Source organism: Mauremys mutica, chromosome 21 (assembly GCF_020497125.1).
Source record: "Mauremys mutica isolate MM-2020 ecotype Southern chromosome 21, ASM2049712v1, whole genome shotgun sequence".
NCBI lineage: Eukaryota > Metazoa > Chordata > Testudines > Geoemydidae > Mauremys > Mauremys mutica.
The window spans coordinates 18,564,032-18,585,629 of record NC_059092.1 but is presented as its reverse complement, the minus strand read 5'-3'; the positions used below and the strand labels follow the sequence as shown (position 1 = coordinate 18,585,629).

The window sequence follows — 21,598 nt, the reverse complement described above, 5'->3', positions numbered from 1 at the left end:
ACACTCATAGAAGATCAGGGTTGGAAGGGACCTTGGGGTATCTAGTCCCACCCCCTGCTCAAAGCAGGACCAAGCCCCAACTTTTTTTTGCTCCAGATCCTAAATGACCCCTCAAGGTTTGAACTTACAACCCTAGAGTTAGCAGGCCAATGCTCAAACCACTGAGCTCTCCCTCCCCACAGCATGCTGTGCTCCCCGTGTGGGTTGCTTGGACTCCTGGAGGCACAGCCCATAGTTCTTAGCATGGCCCTGAGCTGTGCTGCTCTAGGGATTCTTTGCCAGTGTATTGTGGGAGAACTTGTCTGGCCTTTCTGGCCCGGTGTGAGAGTTGCTCTTAGCCTGCAGCGAACACACTCTAGTTCTGTCTGCAGCCTCTGTTCCAGCCAGTGCCAAGGCCAGGATCCTACTCAGGACAATGGCCTGTCCAGCTGTTAATGCAACGCTCATGTTGGCAAGAGGAGGTAGATATACAGGTCGTGCAACTTGGTGGGGGACACGTTGGCACACTGCTCTATTTTATATATTAGTTTCTATATCTGTGCTCATGTCTTGCTCTGAAAGAGAGGTTCCTGTTTATGCAGTGAAACATAGAGCACAGCTCTTTAGTAACTAAAAGTCTCCTAAACTCCCCTGCTGCCTCCCATGCAGAGAGATCTAGAATCAGATCACCTGATAAGTTGGGCCTATTGAAACAAAATGTGTAAATACAGCCAAATGCAGTTCTACATCTAAGAACAAGGAATGCAGGCCATGCCTATAGAATGGGGGTTTGTATCCTGGAAAGCAGTGACTCTACAAAAGATTTAGGGGTCAGAGGAAAAAAACAATGTTTTGGGTCAGTTGAAACATTTCATTTAGTTGCAACCTTTTTTATTTTTAAAAATTTTAATGTCTAAAACAAAGTAAATTTTGAAACAAAGTTGTTTTCAAATGAAATAATTGAAACTTTTTGTTTCCAATTTTTTTCAAAATGAAATTTGATTGCAGTGAATATGATTTCACGAAAAATTACCATTTTGTCAAAACACCATTTTGGATGGAAAACTGTTCTATAAAAATTCACACCCGGCTCTGCTGTGCAGCGCTGATGAGCAAACAGCCAGATGTGCCGAGGGGGCAGCCCTCCATTTGCCATGTGCGGATTTCAGAAGCTCCCCTTTCCCGTGCAGCCCACCTCGGGTGGGAAAGCCTCGCATACAGTGCTGGAGAGACTATTGTTTTACAGGTTCCATTTGAATTCTATGAGCATTAAACCCTCAGTCCTTCTCACTATCCTGCTAAGCACGACAGCCTGTCTTTCCCAAAGCAATCTGCTGGCCGAGCTGCCGGATTTTGTGCCTAGAGAGCAGGACAGCGTGTGGAGAGTGTGTGCATAAAGAGGATAATGGGGATATTTTGCATTGGGGTTATACTGTGTGTGTGTGTGTGTGTGTGTGTGCATGTGCATCGGTGTAAATCCAGAGGCTTCGTGGGGGAGAGTATGCTGTGGCCTGGGGTGAATTGAAGAGGTCTGAATGTATGAAGGGGTGATTGGAATGGGGGTGTATAATGTGTTGATGTATGTAGTATGGTTGTGTGTATGTACAGGGTGCCGTGCTTGCAGACAGTACAGGATATATACAGGAGCGCGGGGATACGTGGAATGTGTTTTCTAGGAAGTAGCCATGAGCAGCCCTGAGTGACGCTGACTCCTTTGTGCCTGAGTGCTCGGGGTAGCTTGGACGTACACGGACGCTTCCCTGCATCTCAGCTGAGGCAGCGAGGCCAGGGACCCCCCACATTCCCTTTCCAAGTAGAATTTGGGGCCGTGCTGCTCAGCCTCCCCAATGAGCATGGCCCCAGCCTGTCTGAGCAGAGTTTGATGCTTTATGAATGTGCTTCAAAAGCCCAGCTGTAGGCTTCTAGCCCATTGCTATGGAAACAGCTTTGGGTGGCTGGTCCCTCTGGTGTGGCTGCCAAGTTGCAAAGCTTGCCAGGGGGGCTGGCTGTGACCCCTGCCCCACACAGGATGCCCTGGAGGGCTGGGGCTCACACTAGGCAGGCAGTCACCTAGAGCCAGGGGACTGACGTCTCAGTGGCCTGGGAAGGTTGTTTATTTCTATGGCCTTGTGTGCTAATGAAAGGCCAGAGGTCAGCACAGCAGTTTCCTGCATCCGTCCATATGTCTGCAGCCTGCCAAGTCCCCCCCACAACATAGCGCCTCCTAGTGATGGGAACGCTGTCCAGGGCAATGAGAACCTGTCCTTCCCTGCGCCCACCTCTGCCTGTGTCTCGGGGACTGTGGCTCCCATCCTGCCTTCTGCCCCTTCATTCTAGTAGAGCTGGTGTAACGGGGCTGTAACACTGGCTGTACTGGCACCAGGAGACACCTCCTGTGCTGGGGGAGGGATTCCCTGCTGGTGAAAAGTCAGTGGAATGGCGCTGCACCAACTCCCTGCTACCCAGTGGCCATGAGGAGCATGATTCTTGGCAGGCCAGCTTTTTGGCTCATGCCCAGGACTAGGTTGGTCCTCAGCAAGCCCCAGGATGCAGTGGGGAGTGGGAAGGGGTCTGCAGAGGGGCATACAACCGTCCTACGCCCTCCTGCTAGCTGCACTGCATGAACTGCCCCCTGGCTGCAAGGGCATTTGTGAGAACATTCTCTACTGGTGACGCCCTCTGCCCACAGACTCCCAGCCGCCTGCCCAGAGAGCAGCTTGCACCAGCCATTGGGGAGTGGGCTGTCAGGGGTGCAGGTCTTGCAGTAATCCTGCCAGTGGTGCTCCATATGCCAGGGCTCTCATGCTTGGCATCCTCTGTGCTGATGCTCAGTGGGTGGATGCCTGCAGAGAGCTGGGCTGATTCCAAACAGTTATGATATTAGAGGAGTGCTGTTTGCTAATCCAGCTAGGGGACAGGGAGCAGATGGGCATGTCCCACACCCAGGCTCCCACCTCCTGCTCCAACGTTAAAGAAGCCCCTTCTCCTACTTGTGCTCCAAATGGCCAGCACATCTCCTGGAGTGGGATGTGACTGGGACTCGGCTTCCTCAGACAAAGATCAAACAGACCCTTGCAGTCAGAATAACCTTTGTCTTCACATAGAGAATAACAAAACAAGGAGGAACAAAGATAAAATCTCCAGGAGAGAGCACAGTCTGTGCATCTCTTCTGTAACAGTCTGCACTGCGCTGAACACAGAACAACTCTGGATAGCCAAGTCCCCAGAGTGTACCAGGAAAGCAAGGCAGAACCATTTTACAGCTCAATATTGCACCCTCTAAGCTAATGTGTCTCCCCCTTGGGGTCAGAGGTTAAAATATGAGTGTCAGGCTGGGTCACCCCTCCTCAGTTCCTGCCCTCCGTGAGGGTTCTTTAATTTTTACCTAATGGCAGAGTCCCACGAGGAAGCTCAGGTGTGAAAACTTGGCCAGTGCCTGTGATGAGAGACAGCCCAGAGACTGTTGGTGGGTGATGGGATTCGCATGTCAGAGGTGAACAGAACGGCAGAGATTTCCTTTACAGTGTGTGCTTCTCCCTATGTTCAGAGCCTTGTACTAAAACTAGCTGGCTGGAAACCTCTCTCCCATGGAACCAGCATGGAAACCCACGGTGTCCAGCAGAGGGGAGGAACCAGTGGCAAATGGGAGCCCGAGAGAGGGCTTGTTAGGAAAATAATTTTTCTAAATCAATAAAAACCTCAGTGCCTGTTAGCGGGAACCCCAGCGCCAGCCAGACCCATCTGCAGGACCGCAGAAGGTTAGGCTGCTGCACAAGGAAAGCAACCAGCGGTTCCCCCACAGGAAGCTGCCATGACCTCTCCTCGAGGTGAGAGGTGGGGCCTCACCCTGTGCTGGACAAAGCCCTGGCATAGCCCCTCTTCTCAGGGGTTCTCTAGCTTCTTTGGGGTGGGGAAGGGAAGCAAGTATTCTGCTTAGGGCTCAGCTCTGGGTGGCAGGAGGCTTTGGGTTGTGTTACTGGCTCTGTGGCAGACTTGTACCAGGGAGCACAAAGCACTCGTGACAGTTGGGCCCTGTCAGTGACTCAGGCAGTGACACACCTGACAGTTGAGCCCCGTCAAGCCCTATGAGCTGTAGGAAAAAAGCTGTGTGATCATGAGGGACGTCAATCTGAGAGACGTGTTGGAGGTCTCATGCTGCCAGTACCAAAACATCCTTTGTAATTTCTAAATTATTATAGATGGCAGTTTCCAAACTCCAAAAGTTTTGCATCCAACACATGGGAGTCCTATATCAGACCTTGTCTTGGCAGGGATAGAGGAACTGATCACAGAACTAAAAATTACTGGTAACTTAGGTACAATGATATATATATCACAGGTACAGACCTGTCATATATATATGTTTCACGAAAACAATTTTGAGCCAAATCATCGGTGAGGAAGAATTTTATCAGAAAAAATGTGAATGATAATTGGGAAGTAAGAGCACTTTATTAGATGTCCAGAGGTTAAAGCAGAGACAACACCGGCTCATACTGAAAGAGGAACTGTCCGGCAGGAGAGAGGTTACTAGTGGAGTTCCTCAGGGATTGGTCTTCGAACCAACCTTATTTAACAATTTTATTACTGACCTTAGCACAAAAGTGGGGCTGTGCTAATAAAATTTGCAGATGACACAAAGCAGGGAGGTATTGTCAATATGGAGGAGGATCGGAATATCATACAAGAAGATCTGGATGTAAACTGGAGTAATAGAAATGGGATGAAAAATAATAGTGCAAAGTGCAAGGTCATGCATTTAGGGACTAACAACAAGAATTTTTGCTATAAACTGCGGACTTATCCATTGGAAGTGACAGAGGAAGAGAGAGAGCTGGGTATATTAGTTGATCACAGGATGACTGAATTGTCAAGTTGATGCGGCTGTGAAAAGAGGCTAATGCAGTCCTAGAATGCATCAGGCACAATATTTCCAGTAGAGACAGGGAAGATTTAGTATCATTATACAAGGGACTGGTGAGACCTCATCTGGAACACTGTGTGCAATTCTGGTCTCCCATATTTAAAGGAAGTCTGCTAAACAACCTGTGGGGTCCCTGGACGATCGAGATACAAAAGGAGCATGTAAAGACGATAAAGTCATTGCGGAGAAATTAAATTAATTCTTTGCTTCAGTCTTCATGGCTGAGGATGTTAGGGAGATTCCCAAACCTGAGCCATCCTTTGTAGGTGACAAATCTGAGAAATTGTCACAGATTCAAGTGTCATTAGAGGAGGTTTTGGAATTAATTGATAAACTTAACAGTAACAGGTCACCGGGACCAGATGGCATTCACCCAAGAGTTCTGAAAGAACTCAAATGTGAAGTTGCGGAACTATTAACTATGGTTTGTAACCTGTCCTTTAAATCAGCTTCTGTACCCAGTGACTGGAAGATAGCTAAAGAATAAGTATAAGAATAAGTAAAAAAATAAAATTGTCAGACACATAGAAGAACATAAATTGTTGGGCAAAACTCAGCATGGTTTCTGTAAAGGGAAATTGTGTCTTACTAATCTATTAGAGTTTTTTGAAGGGGTCAACAAACGTGGACAAGGGGGATCCAGTGGACATAGTGTACTTAGATTTCCAGAAAGCCTTTGACGAGGTCCCTCATGAAAGGCTCTTACATAAATTAAGTTGTCATGGGATAAGAGGGAAGGTCCTTTCATGGATTGAGAACTGGTTAAAAGACAAGGAACAAAGGGTAGGAATAAATGGTAAATTATCAGGGGTAACTAGTGGTGTTCCCCAAGGGTCAGTCCTAGGATCAATCCTATTCAACTTATTCATAAATGATCTGGAGAAAGGGGTAAACAGTGAGATGGCAAAGTTTGCAGATGATACTAAACTGCTCAAGATAGTTAAGACCAAAGCAGACTAGAGAACTTGAAAAAGATCTCACAAAACTAAGGGGTTAAAAAATAACCCCAACTATACATACAATATGATGGAGGCTAATTTAGCTACAACTAATCAGGAAAGAGATCTTGGAGTCATCATGGATAGTTCTCTGGAGACATCCACGCAGTGTGCAGAGGCAGTCAAAAAAGCAAACAGGATGTTAGGAATCATTAAAAAAGGGATAGAGAATAAGACGGAGAATATCTTATTGCCCTTCTATAAATCCATGGTACTGTGTACAGATGTGGTCTCCTCATCTCAAAAAAGATATACTGGCATCAGAGAAGGGCAACTAAAATGATTAGGGGTTTGGAATGGATCCCATATAAGAAGAGATTAAAGAGACTAGGACTCTTCATCTTGGAAAGGAGGAGACTAAAGGGGGATATGATAGAGGTATATAAAATCATGAGTGGTGTGGAGAAAGTGACTAAGGAAAAGTTATTTACTTGTTCCCATAATATAAGAACTAAGGGCCACCAAATGAAATCAATGGGCAGCAGGTTTAAAACAAAAGGAAGTTGTTCTTCACACAGTGCACAGTCAACTCCTTGCCTGAGGAGGTTGTGAAGGCTAGGACTCTTAACAGGGTTTAAAAGAGAACTAGATAAATTCATGGACGTTAAATCCATTAATGGCTGTTAGCCAGGATGGGTAAGGAATGGTGTCCCTAGCCTCTGTTTGTCAGAGGGTAGAGATGGACGGCAGGAGAGAGATCACTTGATCATTACCTGTTAGGTTCACTCCTTCTGGGGCACCTGGCATTGGTCACTGTCAGTAAACAGGATACTGGGCTGGATGGACCTTTGGTCTGACCCAGTATGGCCGTTCTTATGAGTCTATTTAATAACGGGATCTCCTGTCTGGAAGAGGAAGGTCTGACATGATCCAGTGGCTGAAAGTAGAAGCCAGGTACATTCAGACTGGAAAGAACGTGTACATTTTTAACTAACTGTTGGAACAATTTACCCAGGGTCGTGGTGGATTCTCCATCAGTGACTATTTTTCAATCAAGAGTGAATGTTTTTCTTAAAGATTGTCTCCAGAAATCATTTTGGGGAAATCCTGTGATTTACAGGAGATCAGACAATGGTCCCTTATGGCCTTGGAATCGATGAATGTATGACTCAGGCACTGCTGCCACTGTCAATTGGGCCCTGTGGATGAGTCAGGCCCCGGCGCTCCTGGCGCGCGAGGCCCGTCGGCGCGCGAGGCCCGTCGGCGAGTCAGGCACCCGCACTCCCGACGCTTGAGGCCCGTCAGGCTCCCGCACTCCCCTACTGAGTTGCCCAAATTCAATGGTCACTTCTGAAAATGTTGTGAATCGTCCCTGCCGCTTGTCCCAGACCTGTGCCACCGGGGAGCGGGTAGCGATGCTGACCTGCCGTGGGGTGTGAGCAGGGCTCGGGATTGTTCTTTGATGGGAAGTGGTGCGGATGTTGCCATGCTTATTGCACGCCAGCAGCCGTGCTCCCCCGTGTGAGGCTGTAGACACCCCCCCGTCGCACTGCCTGTGAACGGAGCTGGATTCCCTCCCGCTGTGAACATTTCACCAAGTGACCTTGCTGCCCCTGGATCAGTTCTGCCTGGCCTCCAGGCACGGTGCCCTCAGCCCTGGGGCACGACTCTGGCAGGCATGACGGACCTGGCTAATTTCCTCTTGGACGTGTCCAGAAAGGAAGCTGCCAGCGTCTGCCGAGTGCTGGGTGCAGACTCGCAGCGGCTGTTGGCCTCGCGTGCCTGCTCAGGAGGTGAAAGGCCAGGCCACGAGCTGTGGGGTTGCCTCAGCAACGGAGACTTAGTTCAGTACTTGAGTCCTTGCTGGGAGCTAAAGGCACCTAATAGCAATGGAGAGCTGAGCTCCCCGGCGGCGACCTGCTGCCCCAGCGGAGATGAGAGAGGCTCATTCAGGCTGATTTGCTTTCATTAACTAGATTAGTTCCTTTAATCTGTTAAAGTAAAAGCTAGTTGAACCTGCCTGAGAACCCTTAGAGCGGGTCTGCTCTGCTGGGACATGGGCTGAGGCAGCAGGGAAGCCCGCCAGTCACATAGGGAGAGCCCCACCCCGCCTCCCTCTACCTCCCTGCTGCTTCCAGCCACCCCTGCACCTTCCTGCCCCACACTCAACCTCCCTGTCCCTTCCGTCTCCTGAACCTGCCCCCCAGCCTTCCCTGAGTAGCTTCTGAGGAGCTTTTCTAACCCTGGTTATTCCTCAGGAAGCAGCATTATGATGCAGAAGAATAATCTGTAACTAAAAGGGGCCGCTGCTGCTCTCGGTGACACTGCTGACATCCCAGGCACCCCGTCGACGTCAGCAGAATTGCTGTGGCTGCAGCTGAGAGCAGCCTGCCCTACCATACCCAAGCCAGGCAAGTGTTCGCTTCTCAGGCTGCTCAGGGTGAGACATCTGCCACTGGAGTTTTGGTGGGCGAGGATTGTGCACAGTTTTAGGAATAACCCAGAACAAAGGCACCTCCTCTGCACACACACATGTGCCCTTTAGATTTCCTAAAGGGAATGGGTACCATCAACAGGGTTTGTCCTGCTAAAAATCATGGCCTGACCCGCCCCCTGAGTAACAAGCAATCCCAACCCAGCCACACCTAGTGGGTGCCAGGGCGCTTCTGCTGGAACAAAAGTCCTGCCGCATCCTGCCCCTGATAGGGGGCCTCTCCCACTTTTCCAGGCTGATTTTTCCTGAAGAGCTGCAGCCCTTCCTAAGAGGCGACAGGGAGAGCTCTGCTTTCTGCTCTGTGAACGCCCTCTGAAAGGAGAGAAAGTCTCTGCTCAAGGAGACCAATGAGAGCAAACGCCCACAGAGACCTACAAGTCTGTGGCAGGTGTTCTCACCCTGAGAGCAAGCAATCCGGTTGTGCCCCTCCCCTCCCATGACGTGCCCCCCCTTTATGGCCAGATGGAAGGGGTGCACTGAAGATGGGGCCGTGTAGGAGGAGAGGTTGGGTCTCTGCACTATAGCAATCCCCCTGCATTCTCTTTATAGGCACCCATCGTTGCTTCCCTGTGCATGTCAGGAAAATGGACTAATCTATGGGGGCTTTCTGCACATTTCGGTGACCCAGTCTGCAGCCTAGCTGCACGATGAGTGGTGAAGGGGCCGTCCTGGCAGAGCCTAGCTGTTTGGGAAGCACTTCTCAAATACTAGGAGAAGGTCCGCCTGTCCTTCCCAGGCACCCCTCATCAGGTTGGCATGTCACTTGGCTTTCTAAGAGACTGATTCTTCTGAGTCCATGTGTGCAGCGTGGGTCTCTGTCTCCTCAAAGAGTCCCTTAGTTCTGAACTCAACATGCGTGTAGCTCATTTGTTGCCCAAACGGCCGCGGGGTGCCCCCATGGGAATCCCGGAGAGGGAAGGTGGTTTTGTGGCTAACGTGCTGGCCTGGCACTCAGAGATTCATGTGTTTAACGCTTAGCTCTGCCACAAACTGCCTGTGTGACCCTGGGCAAGTCATGTAATCTCCCTGGGCATGGTCTTTAACTGTCTTGTGTAGAGTGAAGGATCTGGCTCTGGGTCACGTCAGCATCCAAACGGAGAGGAGCAAATGAACAGAGTTAGCGTAACAAGAGTTGGGATCTCCTTGTGCGATACTCCTGTAGGCCTGGGCAAGAACCATGCCATTGACTTGTACTTCTGACTTTGCTTTTATGTTACAGTCCAAATGCAGCCTGGGGAGCGTCAGGCAGCCTATGGAGCTCATGAGAACTGCCCATGCAGATCTGCATCTTATTCCTGAGCCCATCGGGAGCACAGGTCCCAGCATGATCGGAGAGGTCATGCTGCATTGCATGCTGGAACCTCGGCCCTTCCCCTCTGCCAGCAAGATGAGGGCAGGTGCAATCAACACCATGTTATGTAACTTACGTGACAGGCTGAGTGGCCAATGCACTCCACTGCTGGTGGAACATACAAAAGGATGGGCACCCAGGCATGGCAAACTAATGTATAGCATGCAGGCTATGCAACATCAATAAACAGCCAGCCAAGGAGGTCACATATGTCCATGAAGGATGAGTTCTTTCTACACTGTCCTCTGCATCTAATCAGAAATATAATCATACTCTTCCTATTTCTAACAGCTTTCATCTGAGGGCCTGCAAGGAAGATAAGGATCAGTAACCCTGTTTTTTTAATGTGAGGTAAACTGAGGCACCGAGCGGGGTAGTGATTTGTCTGAGGTTACCCAAGGAGTCAATGACAGAGCCCAGAACAGAACCCAGGAATCGTGGGCCCCGGCCCTGTCCTCTAACCCAGGGGTTCTCAAACTTAATTGCACTGCGACCCACTTTGAACAACAAAAATTACTACTCGACCCCAGTGCCCTGTGTTACTCTAGAGTCTAGAATCAGGGCTGGCATTAGGGGTGATAAGCGGGGTGATTGCCTGGGACCCCAGGGGCCAAGCAAAGCTAAGTTGCTAAGGTGTCAGTTTCAGCCCCAGGCGGCGGAACTCGGGCTCCGGCTTCAGACCCGGGCTGCAGGGAGTCCAGCCCTGGCGACCTCATTAAAACAAACTTGCAACCCACTTTGGGGCCGCAACCCACAGTTTGAGAACTGCCGCTGTAACCACTACACAGGCTGCCTCCATTCCGTAGCGTGGTTCTTTTTATGTCTTGATGCATTAAAGCTTCTTGCCCAAGGAAAAAGGGATCATGCAAATGATTTGCCCCATGGGATTTACAGAGGTTGTTTAAGCCAGCAGATTCCGCCTCCTCCCCAGCTGTGCCATGCAACTCAGTATTGCTCATGAATTCTCCTCCCGTACATGCAGAGTGCGACTGACAGATGTGGACATGCAATCACTGTCCCAGGAGAGAGCAATTAAAGCTACACTGGACCCTTCTAAGACACACATTAGTGTCAGGAATTTCTAATCAATCAGCTCAGTGCCTCGTGGGGTCAGAAGTCTCTTTGAAACTCCAGTGGGGAACAGCTCCTAATGGGTTTTATGTTGATTGCTATAAATTGATTAGTGTTAAGAAAAGCAAGTTTTGTTTCCTTCTGAAAGCCCTAAATATGCTCTGGGGGCAGGACGAGCAGCGGAGTCAGATCTCTTCCTGTCTTCACTTAGCTTCTGCCCCTGGCCAACATGCACCATACACAAACAGAGTCCTCGCTCCAGAGCCTGCACAGTCTTCTGCACCGGCTGTTGGATGAGTTCCCTATGCCGGTCACTGCTTGCAGAAGGCCTTGCTGACCAGGGGCTGAAGAGGGATGTGCCATGTTGTCTCTAGCTCTATAGGGCAGGGTTGTACTCAGAAGGCCAGTGTGGTGGGGCATTTTGCTGGGAAGTGGTGTTTTGCACTGGAGTGCACTGTGGTGGGACAGACGTGCACGGCAGGCTCACACTAGAAACCTCCGTTGTGATACATCAGGATTCTGGTTGTGCTCAGACGAGCTGTGGTGCAAGCACCGACTAACTGGCAATACATTCAAGGGCTATTTGCACTGAGGAGCTGTGAGCTGGGGTATGATCTGCTGAACGTTCGGCCATTTTGCATGAATGTGGCTGGGGCCCTTCCTTGTGGGGGTAAGAGGAGAGCTGAGAGTGCAGTGCGGGGAAGCCACTGCTAAGAGCCAAAGCATGAGCAGGAGAGCGGCTGGGCGCACCGTGGTTGCAATGTGTTCAGGTGCTGGGAGATTTCCCAGGATGTCTTGGGCTCATATTGGGACAGACGCTCATGGCCTGTGGCACATTGAGTAGCACGTCCCCCCATGAGGAGTGAGGAGACATAAGGGCTAGTCTATGCTAGAAGCGCTCCAGTGGCGCAGCTGGTGAAGATGCTCTATGCCGACAGAAGAGAGCGCTCCTGTTGGCATAACAACGCTGAGAGACACGGTAGCTATGGCGGTGCGAGGAGCTCTCCCACCAACATAGCACTGTCCACACTGGCACGTAGGTTGGTGTAACTTACATCGCTCAGGGGTATGGATTATGCACACCGAGTGATGTTGCTTGTACCAAAATAAGCTCAAGGGTAGACTAAGCCCAAGATACTGAGAAGAAAGATACTAATTAGTGTGAGTAATAGATCAGTACTTTGTGGGAGCTTTGTTGGATGGTATTGGGGTATATTGGGGGTCTGTGTCTGGAATGAGGTATTGTGTGCTGGAGCTTTGTTGGATGGTGTTGGGGTATATCAGGGGTCTGTGTCTGGGAGGGGGTGTTGTGTGCTGGAGCTCTGTCGGATGATGTTGAGGTGTATGGGGGGTCTGTGTCTGGAATGAGGTATTGTGTGCTGGAGCTTTGTTGGATGGTGTTGTGGTGTATCAGGGATCTGCGGCTGGAATGGGGTGTTGTGTGCTGGAGCTCTGTCGGATGATGGTGAGGTGTATGGGGGGTCTGTGGCTTGGATGAGGTGGTGTGTACTGGAGCTCTGTCGGATGGTGTTGAGGGGGCATTGGGGGTCTGCGGCTGGAATGGGGTGTTGTGTGCTGGGAGGAGCTGCGGCTGGGAGGGGGCTGTTGTGCGCCACAGCTCCCAGTGTAGCCATGCAGTGGTGGTCAGTACTGTGGGACTGTCCATGGCGTGGCTGCAATTGACACGTTCTTGTGTTGGGTTTCATTGTGCCGGCTGGCTGACCCCCTTGGTGCAGCCATGCACAGCTGGGGAAGGTTCTGCTGTCCTTGTGCTGCAGGTCGTGTTACGGTGGCTCCTTGCTGTCACCTGGGACTGGGATCTGTATGTGTGGGGCAGGTGACTGAGTTGGGTGCCGGTTGTCATGTGAGCGCCTGCTGGGGCCTTGCTGCCCCTTTGCTGTGCCTCCTCTGCAGAGGGCAGGGCAGCGGGTGCCCACACTGATGCCAGTTGTTGTTTCCAGCAGGCTGCAGGAATCAAACATTTTGACAAGAGGCTGCAGACTGTGCCTCTGCCGATGGGGCTGGTGGCTGGGTGAGAGCAGCTTCCCCCTCCTGGCAGCTCTGGATCCCAGCCAGCTGCAGTCTGACGCACACTCCCTGGGCCTGCCAGGAGCTGCCTTTCTCTGATCCTGCTGCCCGCCCTGCCCTGCCCATCCTAAACCCCTCCTGGGGTCCAGTCTGGAGACGGGTGAGGCCAGGCCCCAAGGCAGGATGCTTGGTGGATTCCATGCCATCACCACTGCGTCTCTACAGACACCAGACAGCTCCCTGCATCCCTGGGGGGTGGCTAGTGTGTCCCAGCCATTGATCCACTGGCAGGCCTGGATCCAGACCCAGAGCGTAAATCCAGGGTGAGGCCACTGACCAGCCCGGGGTAACCCTCATGTGCACGGAAGTAACTGAGAGCAGGGTCTGCCTGCTGCCGCGCACCACACTAATGCGGGAGACAAGGGGGACAGGCAGCAGCCAGGAGCTCGCTGGGCCGTCGTGGGGGGGCCCCGCTGCAGGATCTCAGCCCACACTCCTGGAAGAGGCAAGCGTAACATGGCTCTTTGCTCTGCGTGAGTGAACCCAGGAGAAAGGCTGTTCATATTTCTGTACTGAACAGGGAGCTGACATTAATGAACAGCTAATTAACATCACAGGGCTTGATGGTTCCAGTGTCAGTGTCCCTAATTAGTCTCGCACTAATCTGCTTTAATTAACTGTCCCTGTCGCGCTTTTAATTTAATTTTCAGCACTAGAGCAGAGATGGCAGCCCTTTGAGTGTTTCGGTCCCAGTATGGTGGTGCCGCTCGGATTGGGCAGACTGGCAGCTGCCTGGCGCTGGGATGGCGTTGCCTGGGGAGGGATCTCGGGGAGGGGATGGCAGTGCCAGTGTGGGTACAGACGGGGGAGGAGCGACTGCACCGAGGGGCTACACCACCAGGCTGGGTCCCCAGCACCATCCGAAAAGACTTGGCCACATGACTTCAAGGTGGGGCTGAGTGAACAGGAGTCACACCTGACACCACGGCTAACTGGCCATGGGCAGGGCAGCCACAGAGATGCAGTGTGTGTAGGGTCCTGATATTTCACTCCGCTGGCGGCACTGGTTTGTTTTGGTTTTTTTCTCCGCCAGCAGACTCCCCGCCCCCAGTGTCCCAATATTTTCTTCATCTCATCTGGTCACCCTAAATGTGTGCCCAGGAGCAGGATAACAGCCAGTCCTCCCTGATGCCCCAATCACAGACCCGCACTCCCTGCCCCATGCTCAGGGCCACAGAGATCCCCCAATGCCCTGGGCACAGACTAGCACTGCCTGCCCTGATTCTCCCCATCCCGCCCGCACACAGCCCAGCACTCCCTGCCCATGCTCAGGGGTACAGAAAGCTCCACCACACCTTGTCCCATAAACACTCTTCTTAGCACTGGAGCCATCTCCGTGACTTGCCTTGCACTGGCCCCTCCCTGATGCCTGCTGTACCAGGGGCATGCCTGCCTGTGTAGTCTTGCCCATAAGGGCCCCGTGCGCCTTTGTGTCCCATGCGCAGGAATTGGGTATGCTGCAGGCAAGCAGGGAGCAGCAGGTTAGGAGTTAGAATATCGGGGTTGGAAGGGACCTCAGGAGGTCATCTAGTCCATAAAGAGCAGAAGCCACCCTCTCCATTCTGCACACGGAGTGGCCAGCATGGGGCTTGAACACATGACCTTGGCGTTATCAGCACCATGCTCTAACCAGCTGAGCTAGCCGGTTCTCCCTCCTTTGCATAGACATCAGTGCAGGTATAAGGGCTTGGTGTAATCCTGTGGTTGGCACAGACAGGGCCTTCTCTGGGAGCCTTTGCAGATATTCTGTGGCAGGGGTTCTCAAACTGGAGGTCAGGAGCCCTTGGGGTTGCAAGCTGTCAGCCTCCACCGCAAACCCCGCTTTGCCTCCAGCCTTTATAATGATGTTAAGTATATAAAAAGTGTTTTTAATTTATAGGGGAGGTCGCACTCAGAGGCTTGCTATGTGAAAGGGGTCACCAGTACAAAAGTTTGAGAACCACTGGTCTATGGGAATGGCTTCCCTGGGGCCTTCCCTTTGTCCTGGGATTGGCTCAAGGAGTCCTGGCAGTGCCTCCCACCTGATTAACTGGGTGCCTTCTCCCTGGCTCCCACGCCTGCATTTCCTCTGTGCCCCACTCTCCGGGAGCTGCATGCACAGAACAGGTCGGGTGGCTGGGCTCCCACATCCCAGCCCCTGTTCCTCTTTTCCTTCCCATGCTTCCCTGCGTGACTTGTGGCACCAAACTAGTCAGGTGCAGAGTATATGGGCGTGAGAGGGGGAAGCTTAGTGCACTGCAGTGTATGTATGGGATGATTAATGTATTGTGCAGGGGTGGTTAGTGCACTGGGTGTGTGCAGGGGTGGTTAGTGCACTGGGTGTGTGCAGGGGGGGCGTGTGGATAGTTGTTGTATTGGGTGTGTATAACAGGGGGGTTAGTGTACTGGGTCTCCCGTCCGGGAGTGTGCAAGATGCTTGCACACGCTAGCGTGACCAGGGACAGCTGCTGGTGAGCCTGGTGCCTGCCCCAGTGGGCAGGGATGGGAGTGGTACAGCCATGCTGGAGGAACTGTCTGGGCTGGGTGCTGGCTCCTGTGAGCGGCAGCCCAACATGCTGCTGTTTTTGCCGCTGTGGTTCCCGGTAGAGCCCTGCGGCTCCGCCGAGATCCACATTATATCTGTAGCTATCTGCATCCGCGGGTATAAATTTTGTATCCGCTCCACTTATAGACTGTGACCTCTTAACCTTCTTGCGGATAAAGTAAGTAGATTGAGTTGCTTTCATCTTTAATCATTCTTGCAGTTTTTTCTGATTTTTCAACATCCTTGTTGAAGGGTGAACACCATGACTCCTAGATCCTTTTCAGAATGTTTTAATTAGAATGTTATGCAGTACCAGGTAAAGTGTCTTACAGAAGCCTAAGCATACTGTGTCAACACAATTACCTTTATCAACCAAATTTGTAATTATGCTTCCACCATTTAATTCTTTATTGATTGTATCCCATATCAGCCTTTCCATGATTTGCCCAGGATCAATGGCAGGCTAGCTGGCCTAAAGTTACCCTTTTAAAATATGAAGCTGATACAGTATTAGCTTTTTCCAGGTCTCTGTAACTTTCGCAGCGTTCCAAGATTTGTTAAAAATCAAATATCAATGTCTCAGAGGGTTCTTCAACCAATTATTTTAAAACTCTTGGATGTAAGTTATCTGGTCCTGCTGATTAAAAATATCTAACTTTAGCAGTTGCTGTTGCTAGTTACTAATGGATTAGAAAGTATTTCATGATCACTGTACATTGTGAATACATCATCCTGCTCCTTCCAAACACAGAACAAAAATATTTATTGAACACTTCAGCCTCTTCTGCATTGTTGTGGACAATTTGACTGTGCCGGTATAGTAATGAATGTAGGATGTCATTTGTTCCTGATATATTGAGAGAATTCTTTCCTATTGCCCTTTAAACCCACGTGTCATTGATTTTTCACTGATACCTTTAGCTTCCTTTATCAATTGTCTGAATTTCATAATGCTAATTTATAGTCATTGGTGTCAGGTTCCCACTTTTGCCAGTTGATACGTGCCTTTTTTTTTTTTTTTTTTTTTACTGCTGCTTTCATTTCCCTTCTTGACCAGGGTTGTTTTTTAACTGACAAAGCCTGCTTTTGTATTATGGAATTGTGGGGCTTGGGGGCTCTAGAAACTCTTCTTAAGAACTTTCAATTATCCTTTCCATTGTTTGGTTTACAGTTTTTCTTCCAATCAGTTTTGCTCGTAATTGTTTTCAACTTTGGAAAAGAGGCCCATTTCCTGCAGCAAGTCTATATATTAGAGCAGTGGTTCTCAACCTATTTACCATTGTGGGCCACATATGCAACTCTCTCTGTGTTATGTGGGCTGCATCCACAGAATATATACTCCCTGATGGCCCTGAGGATGTCACATGGGCTGCAGCTGTGTACTGACTGGGCTGCAAGTGGCCCGCGGCAGGTTGAGAACCACTGTGTGAGAGGCTGGACTGTATTCTGTGTGCACATCACAAATGTCATTAGGTCGTGATCACCTGAACCTAGGTAACCACTTATTTTCATTAAGTGATCAGTTCGTCTTTTTCTGTCCCAGATGAGTGGAAAACCAGTGGGCTGAATCAGACAGGGCAGGCTTGGCATGCAATATCTCACCTGAACGTTTTCTCCACACTGACCCTTCCAAGCCCCGTATGCCCCTTGCATGAGCCCAGAACACAGTGTCACATTCACTGCTGAGCTCAGGGGAGCTGCACCCATGTAGGCCAGCAATGAGCTTAGTTCAGAATCTGCGGCCACCCAGGGTCAGCTTCCAGGGCTGGCTGCGTAGGGCCTGCAGCAGCCGAGCAGACACCTGTTACTGAGCTGGACGCCAGTGGGGCTAATGGGGTAGGACAGGTTTGCAGGCCGAGGTCCATACAGCAGCTGCGGTGCCGCTGTGAGCTGGGGAAGAGAGGAACCGCAGGCCTGGGAGAAAGGGGGGTCAGCACCACTCGTGGAAATGAGGCTCCTAAGGTCCCCGAGCGAAGTGAGTGTCTGGGATTTGCCCCACACAGGCATTTCCCGCCGTGTGTGGGTTACACTCAGTGACGGCCATTCGACCATGCAGCCCCTTTCTGGTCACCCAGACACCCTTCACGCATGGCTGGTGGGGTCAGCCAGCTGTGAAACCGAATTCCCTTCCCCAACCACACACATAGTGCACATGTGCAGACAGACGCACCGGCACACACAGATACAAACCCACACATATATGCACACACACACACATATAAACACACGTGCCCACTCATGCATATGCAAACACAGAAACATGTTGCTTAGCTGCAGTCCCTCTACCCCTGATCCCTGGGGATGCCAGCAGTAGTGGACAAGGTTGAACCAAGTGAATGCAGAAGGCTTAAGGTCTGTGTCTCCTTGCACAGAGCTCTGAGCACAGCTCCAGACCCTGGAGAACTCTTCTGTCCAGCAGCAGTGTCATCTGGGAGCCATGAGGGCCTGTCCCACCAATGACCTGCATCCCAGGAGAGCTGCAGTTTGGAAGCTCAGGCTATCTCACTGAGCAGGAACTGATCTAGAAGGGTTTGGTGGGGGGAGCTGTTGGCTCAAATGGATCTCAGACCGGGCTTGAGGCTGAGAACTGACTGATGGGGTCTTCTGGGCAGCACAATGAGTCGGATGTATCGCTTGGGTGTGCATTTGCAAGCATCACCCTAACTTCCAGGGCTGAGTAGCTGCTGTGCGCACTGTCAGTGAGCGAGTGGGGTCAGACTTGCATGCGGAGAGGCGGGTGAGGATGTCGTATGTGTGGAATGGCGTGTCCTTTCTGCAGCGCTGGGTGAGGTCAGCCTCAGCCCCGGGGGGGTCTCTGCAGCTTTCACTGCCTTGTTTTCTTAACCCTGACCCTGGTATCTGTCAACACCTTATGCTGCCTTCCAAGAATATCTCCTGTGCCCCACGTCCCTCTCTCTTTTTCCTTCTCGCTCTCTGTGTCTGCTCTTAACTTCTCCGTGTGTCCCTCGCCTTCCCCATGCTATGCTCACCTCTCCCGCCCAACCTCCCCATGCTAAATCACACATAGGATGCATGCACTGTTTGTGGAGAGGCAGAGCACCAAGGGAGAACAGAGGAGGTGCATACAGAGAGCTGTGGAACAACAGGGATTACAAAGACATGTTTCATAGATATTCGTAAATGCACACAGACTGGACCATAGTTCAGCACTCAGGCACCCTGGTGCCACTCACGCTGAAGCCATTGGGGACCCCCTGTATTTAGCTTGCCTAACGCGTTCCATTGTAAAATTACTTACGTTTTTTAGTTTAGTTTATTAAAAAAAACCAGCTCTGACACATCCATAGTTTGCAGCAAGAGTTTGAAATTTGGTAAGGGAAAAGCCCTCAAGTCAGGGAGGTGCCTTTTGATGGCCCTGGGTAAATCCATTCATATTTGGGCAAGTTAAGATTAAGAATTGTTGAAAATTGCTGTTTCCCATCTGTGTTTTGCTCAGTACAGCTTGTTTCTGAAAACCCTGAATGTTCTGTATGCATCGCACCGGCGTCTTGCCACGTAGCACGTCTCTGGATGGGACATGGACAGAATTATTATTGCCCGTGTTGGTGCTGCTTTCCCCCATTGAAGCTTCCTTTGACCTGGAGGGAGGTGCACTGATCTGGGGTCTTAAGTTCAAGTCTCATTTAATCTGTTGACTGGTGTTAGCCCTTATTACTGACCAAGCCCTCTAACCCAGTGGTCTCCAAACCGTGGGGCATTGTTATACCAGTATAATAAAAACCAGCAGGATCTTATTAAGAGGGATAAGGCAAAGATGCCACATTTATTGTAAATACCATAAAAGACAAAAGCAAACAACGTTGTTTTACTACTTATTTCTATCACTACTTATTCCACACACACACACACACACACACACACACACACACACACACACACACACACACACACACACACACACACACACACACACACACACACACACACACACACACACACACACACACACACACACACACACACACACACACAAAAACGTGTTCTGTATAGATGTTATAGTTACCAGCCTAGACGTTGCTCATGCCAAGTTACTGGCCAGGTATCTTGGTCATGAGGATGGAGCCGAGTCTGTGTCAGATGCATCTGATGCTCCTGGAGGCTGGCAGCAGAACCATAGACTCAAAGTCCTCAGTCTTTAGAGTCCAGTTTTATAGGGATTTTTCCCTATGTTAGTTCATAGGAGTTGCTTCATTTTGCTGTTGCTAAATCAATCAGCAGGTGCTGGCTTCATGTTGTTAGATGTTTTGTTCTTCCTTCCTTTGAAGTGTGGTGGGTGGATTCCAGTTTGCCCTCCGAGGGTCATCTGGTTGATCCCACTTGACACCTTCTTCAGCCGACACTGAATTCTTTAGGCTGGTAACTCCCTAACCATTCATTCACATACATTCTCTATCTTAATTACATCTATTTTACTGTTTCTTTACCTTTTGGGGTGTTACCAATTTATGTGAGACTCCCTGTCTTTTAACAATCAAAGATAAAGTGAGATGAAAACTTACAGAGGGTGGGGGTCTCTATCTATACACTATAACAGCTACTGGTTTGGCTTACTTAGAGTTAATTAATGTTTAGCAAGTTTTATACCAAGTATCTCTTTGAGCAGGCTTCACACAGACACAGCTGGTGGCTTGCAGGTTAAGGCTAAATGTTGGGAATCACAAATTTACTTCTAACATAAACCTTAAGTTATAAAGTATCAATTAACAATAAATCAATAAATCATTTCTCATCTAAACCATGTTTAATATAAACCTTCTTTAATATCCCTACAGCGTGCCCCCCTAGATGGGTGCAGAGGAATGTTTGGGAGACAGGAGGGTGAAGGGCGGGGCCCAAGCCAGCCCAGCATGGGGGGCAGGGAGGGAGCACCACTCAGTTCTGCTCCTGCTCCAGACACAGCTCCACTCCATCTCCGCCTCCGCCTCCGCCTCCAGCCACAGCTTTGCTTTGGCCCCAGCCCCAGCTCCGCTCCGCCCCCTGATCCGCCCCCAGCCCAGCTCCAGCCACAATTCCACTCTGCCCCCACCCAGCTCTGCTCTCTCCACCCCCAGGCCAGCTCCGCCTCTAGTCCCAGCTCTGTGATCAGCCCAGGCTCCTCTGCTGAGCCAACTGTGCTGGAATGGAGGGGGGCACAGGCAGATTCCATTGCTGGTAAAGGGGAAGGGGTGACAGGAAAAGTTTGAGCACCACGGCTCTAATCTCACTGAGAGATTATACAAACCTAGACTAGAACCCAGCTTTCCAATATGGCTGAGCCAAATCTCTGCCATCTAGCCCCAGCCCCTCCGAAAGAATCTGCCACATCTATGGGCTTGTCTACATGGGGGCGTTCAGGAAAGTTTGGGTGAATCAACAAAAGGTGTGAAGTCAATGCATTAACCTCCCCTACCTATCTCCTGTGGATACTTATCCACTAGTTGGGGTGCCTTGGTGATTGGGCACCCATGTTTGGGGAGCCAGATTTTTCAGCAAACGTAGCTTTTTATAGTGCTTTCTATGTTCAAATCCTAGGACTGACAGTAACTAATTGCTCTGTGCAACACTGCTTTGTGAGGCAGGTGAGTTAGGATCATCACCCCCATTTTACAGAAGGGGAAACCAGGACTGAAAGACTTTCCAAGGCCCTATAGTGAGGCCGTGGCAGAGACAGGATCAGACGTCAGGACTACCTGGCTGCTAGGCAACCGCAGGACCAACCAACAAGGTGCAGTTGTGAGTGCTCAGCTCTTCTAAGAATCAGGCCCCCAGTGTCTCACATTGAGCACCCAGCAAATGTGGAACACACACAGTGACACCTGCAAATATTTTCATTTTAGTGACCTGTGTGACATCACATAGGGAATCTGTGCTAAAAGCAGAGCCAGAAAATTCTCCAGGCTGGTATTCTAAGGCAGGTGAATATCAGGGTTGGAAGGGATCTCAGGAGGTAGCTAGTCCAGCCCCCTGCTCAAAGCAGGGCCAATCCCCAGACAGATTTTTTTGCCCCAGATCCCTGAATGGCCCCCTCAAGGATTGAACTCACAGCCCTGGGTTTAGCAGGCCAATGCTCAAGCCACTGTGCTGTCCTCCCCTGCTGTACTTGTAAGGGTGTCCTACAACCCACTCTCATTCTCTATGCACCTTCCAGCTCTTACAGTGACTGAGGTGCTGTACGCACAACTGCGTTCTTCACAGCAAAACCCCAGTGCATTCCTGGAGCATGCTCCAT

General features: G+C 50.5%; 1 protein-coding gene and 1 non-coding gene across 5 annotated transcripts in view; one reads left to right on the top strand and one right to left on the bottom strand.

Annotated features, from left to right (window-relative positions):
• The window catches only part of EPHB2 (EPH receptor B2), a 189,435-nt gene that overhangs the window by 38,006 nt on the left and 129,831 nt on the right, over positions 1–21,598 (top strand). The window lies entirely within an intron of this gene.
• Positions 14,420–14,493, bottom strand: TRNAI-GAU. The gene has a single exon. It is a non-coding gene; the product is annotated as a tRNA-Ile (tRNA).